Source organism: Furipterus horrens, unplaced genomic scaffold, assembly GCF_987537825.1.
Source record: "Furipterus horrens unplaced genomic scaffold, mFurHor1.1.pri manual_scaffold_5, whole genome shotgun sequence".
Taxonomy (NCBI): Eukaryota; Metazoa; Chordata; class Mammalia; order Chiroptera; family Furipteridae; genus Furipterus; species Furipterus horrens.
In genome coordinates this window covers 58,565,519-58,571,518 of record NW_028327175.1, presented here as the reverse complement: position 1 = coordinate 58,571,518, position 6,000 = coordinate 58,565,519, and positions in this window count along the sequence as shown.

The window sequence follows — 6,000 nt, the reverse complement described above, 5'->3', positions numbered from 1 at the left end:
GATGATAGATAGCTATACAGACAATAGATAGATAGAAATATATATATATATTTAAAACTTTAATTTAATTATTCTTAGGGAGAGGCTAGAAGGAGGGAAGGAGAAGGAGGGAGAGAAACATCAATCAGTTGCCTCTCGTATGCAAGCTGATTAAGGACTGAACTTCAACCCAAGCATGTACGCTGACCAGGAACTGAACCAGCGACCTTTTGCTTTGTGGGATGACACATAACCAACTGAGCTACACTGCTCAGGGATATACATATTGTTTCTTATAGCTATCTTATATTGCATCATATACCCCTAGATTTTCTTTTTATAATGTTCAGTGGCATCAGCTATGTAACCCAGCTTCTTTTTACTTTCTTTCTTACTTTTATCACATACTACATGTGCCACCTTGTAAAAATTATAAAACTTCTTTGAACATTAATTTCTTCACAAAATAATACCTAATCTGGAGGGTTATTCTGAAGAGTAAATTATATAACTGCATAGTATAGTTCCAGGCACAGAATAAACATTTAATAGTGGCAACATAATTGAGTATATGAGTGTGTTATACTCCTTGCACATATTAAATTTACAGACTTTTAAAACAATGATTCTTAAGTTGGATAGTGCTACTACTTTCTGAGGGGGGCATAGCACAGTCATTCTAGGGATTTATGTAAACTATCTCTTCTTCCTATCCTACTTCCTGGTTAATTTCCTAAAAGATAATTTTCCAAAGGTCAACTTGATAAAAATCCAATTATCCAAATTTATTTGTTTCTTTTAACTATTTTGAACATACTTACAATAAGTTTTGCTACATGGAGTAGTTTTACTCACTGTTGGAGTTTTCTACAACATTTTATTTAACAATTTTAATTTTGTTTTCCTTACGGTGTTTTAATTTTAATGGTCTCTCCTTGACTACTTGCTGCTGTAACTGGAAATAACAGATAAAATGTAGAGGCCACCTATGGGCAGCTAGGACTGCCATTACAGAATAAATCGCAGAATGGAGATGCTAGAGACAGGGCGGGCAGGAGAGGGGAAGGACCACATGAGATATTTTCCAAGTCAGAATCATTTGAGAGGGAAAGGAGACACTAAAATATTTAGCAGACATTATGCTATCCACCACAAGTGAAAAACCAGGAATGTTCTGGGTAAGGATGTCTGGTCACCTTACCTAGGAACACATTGAAGAGGGAATTAGGGGTGAGTGACAGAGGGTAGATTGATGTGCATTGGAAGAGGAGACAGATGATAAGAAGTAATAAGGGAGGCAGAGCAGAGAGAAGGAAAATCGGAGAGACATAAGAATTTATTTATTCATGAAATTGTATTTAGAATACACTTTACCAATATATTCAATTAATTATTCAAAGCTGCATTCTTTATGAATATGGAAATGTATTCTTTATGAAAATATTTTTCATGAAAACATTTTCCCAATGGATGTATTTTTATGATATATTTTTCTATCAGGGCAAAGAGAAATAGAGCATTCTCTAAGATGCTGTTATAAAGAAACATTTAAATATTGTCAACTAAAACTGCAGAAAACTTGAAAAGATGGTGAAAGTATCCTATCCAATATGGACTGTTGTAATTTATTTTTTAAAGTTTAGTAAATAAAAGTTTAGCCTTCAACAAATTAATTTCCAGTGACCTAGCTCATTGTGAGTAGACTTTCAGAAATTGACCTAATAAATTTTAAGTCCAGAGAAAACTACTGAACATAATTAACATTAGGAATAAAAACACATGAGAATTAAAATTGGGCTTGCTTTTAATTTTTGCTCATTATGTATAAGGGGGAGGGATATATATTTCTATATGAAATGTTTGCGTTTCTTTATTTCTTTTTCCATTGCCTACTCTTGTCAAAATCCTATTGGGCATGGGATTAGCCAAAATGTAGGTAGGGGAGCAGGTAGAAGGGTAATGTGGAAAAAAGTGGGTAGGCAGATACTAAAATTGGTTTGTAATTCTCTGCAAAGGTAGAACAATCAAGTTCTTAGCACAGAGTTAGAGTGGTGTTTTGTGTTTTGAATTTAAGCAATTTTAATAATCTTGGGGACAGAAGTATTTTCTTAGCATGAAACACAGGTGCAGATATTGTGCAGCCAAGGAAAAGCATTGGTAAACATTCGAACATCCTTCCAACGGCATGGTCCACAGCCGAACTTTCAATCTGCCTCAGTGGCTTAAGTGTCTCATTTCATAATTTGTTCTCAATGTAATAAAAAGACAATATCAAAGTAACATGAGGAATCTTTGTGAAAAGGCAACGAGGGCTAAAATAATCTTTAAGGGAGTTAGCTATGTTTGTTCAGCAGCAAGAAATTTTCACATAGATAGTGTTCTCTGGCTGTTTATACTGGACAGTAATATTTTACATTCCAGTCGTCTCACTTAGTCTCATTGGACTGGATTCTCCTTTTTAAGTTAAGAGGTAGTTGGCAGGATGTCTCCTCTGGCATAGGGGAGAAACTTTTTCTTTCTATGTTTTCAGACTTTTCAAAGCTCCTGTGTTTATGCCAGGATATAACAATAAAAACTAGAAACAACAAATTACTCTAGTGTTTTGGTAGATAAGAGAAGTCCATTTTTGCTTAGTGGTTAGGATCCCTTGGAATTATTGCCTTGAAAATGCCTTTTCTCGTTTTTCACCTTATGTTCTCTCCCAGGGCAGAACTGCTTGTTCTCAGAACATGGGCAGCATTTCCTCCTCCTTCTCAATGTTTAGTGGCCGCAACAGCATCCGTCTATTCCCACTCCTTTTCAAAAAAGAGCAGCACTTATTTTCTAACCTGATCCACTTTACTTTTCTTTACTAATTCCTGAATCTTCGTCTCTCTCCCTCAGAATGTATGTTCCCATGGACTGTGTGGTCATGAGAATCATCACCAACATTCTTTCCTTTATAAGAATACATTCAGGCATCTTGAACATCTGTATGGGGACTGAATTACTAACTCTCTTCTTCCAGTCCTGGCATTTTTGTTGTTGACAGATATTTTGAGAATTCTTTTTAGAATTGCTGTGCCTTATTTTTTTTCCCCTTTGGGTTATGACTAATTTTGAACAGTTTTCTCCTTTGGGGATATAATATTGTTTATAATGATGCATAGCTTCTCCAATATTTGGTTAGGGAGATAAGAAAGAAAGGAAGGCAGGAGTGTTATGGAAATAAAATAAAACAGCAGCACCTTTACTTATGAATTTTTTTCATCAAGGATGCAATTTTGATTCTATGAAATATATATGATGGTACTTAAAAAAATTGATACTTAAAGTGTGATGATTTGGCAGTGATACTGACATATTTCAGTTAAACATAGCGCTTTTTGAGTGGGGCTGATTCACCTTGAACAGCAAAGATTGTTTATGTGAATTCCCATTCACGGTTGTAGTGGACTTGGCAAGAACTCTGTGTTCAATCATGTGATCATGTATTAATCCAAACTGAAGCTCTAAAAAACATGTAAACTTTAAATAATGGATATATTAAGTTGTTCTAAAGAGAAAACAATTTGCTTCTTAAATTACCATTTCTCCAATGACAGGTTTGTAAAAGTTAGATATCTACTAACAGAAAATATTTAATCAAGTTAGTTTTCCATAAAGTGGTGTTATTCAAACAGAACAAGTGAAATATACAGTTGCACAATAAAAGACAAAATGGGCTGGATTTGTGTGGGGCTGGATGTCTTCAACAAATTAAGGGTTGAAAGGTGAAGATGGAAAAAGGACTATTCTTGTGAGGACTTATACTGCTGCATGAGCTGTGGTGGAGGTCCATAGGAAACTCTTCCTTCGGGGGAAACAAGCAATTATTCTGGACATGTGGCAAGGCAAAGGAGTTGGAATTTGGCAGGCTCAACTGCATTAATTTTGCTTTGGGTGTAAAATATGTTAATTTGCCACTGTCTGGAAGAAATCATGATGAGTCATTCACAGAACTACTTAGAATCTACTTATAACATTTCTAAGTATTTATTGCTTTGACCATTGCCTTTTCTCTTCCTAAATATACTTTATAATACTTGTAAAAAATAGTATGCATAATCATTTTATAGTCCACATGAACCAAATTTCTAATAGTCTCAAGTTGAGTAAATAGCTAATTACATTCCATTTCTCTTATGATATTATTTTCTATTTGATCATGGAATGTTTTATGAAAAAGAACAGAATCATCCATCATTCCTTCTGATAATATAAATTATTTTTTTCCAGTATGTTGTCAAATCAGGTCCATATTATATCCATAAATTGAGCTCTTCCAATACCAAAAAAAATTGTATTTACCTGCACTTCCCAAGGGTTCAGAACAATCCTGGATAATCAGCTGTGTGTTGAATCAGAAGAGAATTGCTTTGAAAGCAAAAAGTATGAATTCAGTGGGATAAAAAAAGTTTTGTTTTATGATCTCAAAATTTCTTCTTAATTTGAAATATAATACCCTTACTAGACAAATAACCCAATTTGGGCAGTTGTTTCAAACCTTGTAACAAGAACTTCCTTTACTCAGTCTTTAAAATACAGCATCCAAGCTCCTCTTTTTTGAAACACATTTTATATATTAACTCTAACTCTCAATTAAGCAATTTGAAAACAAAATATAAATGTTTACCTGGGTATATAATCAATCATTAAACAACAGACATTAAGCCTTCGAATTGGACACAACATCATGTTATGAAAAAAAAAATTTAAATAACAGGTTGAAATCAATAGTTGAAAAACTTGTTTAGCTTTCTGGATCTTGGAAAGAAAACACAGGTTCTTAAAATGCCACCTTTCTACCTGTTTTCAACTAACAAAGAGCATGACTTATAAAAACGTACACATACATATACCATTTGTTTTTTAAAATAGCACTGACATATGTGAAGTCTCCAAATTAATGCTTCCCCACACATACCCAGCAACTACAGGCATTATAACCACAAATGCCTGGAGATATTGGTTGAATCATCTCCTTTTCCAAAATTGTCCATCTGTCTTTGAGAATAGTTGTGATCTGGAGGTTCAAGTTGACTTACTCACTGAGCTGCCTGCCAGCTTAAATGCACTTTGTAGGTGGAAAATTGTTGGTCTTTGTCCCTCCCAGCTTGCAAGTAAAAGGAAGCTGCCAAGAGATAAACACATTCTAAGTTTATCATGCTATTCTTGGCCTCAAACTACAAGCCATAAGGCAACTATTGCTCAAGGTACCGTGTTTACAAGTGTTCAGTCCTCCGTTGTTTCAGAGACCCAACAAGATGGAATTTCTTCCTGCCAGCCTATATTTTGTTTTTCATAAGTGTTCACATTTCTCAATTTCTTTTTTAAAAAATGAGGAAAAGGAACAGCTTCCTTGAAAGAATCTTGAAGATCTGAAGTCTCATTAAAATTGTATTATGATATTTTGGGGTTTTCTCCCCCAGAGGCACCATATGCTTCTAAAAAGACTAGAAACTTTTATTATTATCATCAATATTATTGTATATTAATCATCATTATTATTTTATTTAAAAGTGAACAAGATGTATAAAAATTTATTTTTATAGCAGACTTTAAAATTTTTGCTGTGTACTCTGTCATTTGTTTACTGCATTAAACTTTAGCACATTTATTATTATAAAATCCATATTTCTCTTTCAATTAGGTGGCTCTATTGAAAGTAATTTAATTTGTTCAGTAATGTTCTCAAAATTCAAAGAAAGAAAAAAAGTTTTTAAATATTTTTTTGGAGAGAACAAGTATGAATTAACTTTCTTCACAAATGTCTTCCTGGCTGCATTGGATAACAGGATGTATTGAGTTCATACATCTTAACTATAAAAAAAGAGTATAGCTATATCACATCCTATATTGGCACAGTATATTGACATGTATTATGTATGATGTTACACTGTTTAAATTATTAGAAATCACATTAAAAGAAATTATAATAAGATAGGGCTTTTTACCAAATCTAGAGTATTTGGCAAAGATATGATAATCATCTTCAATCCT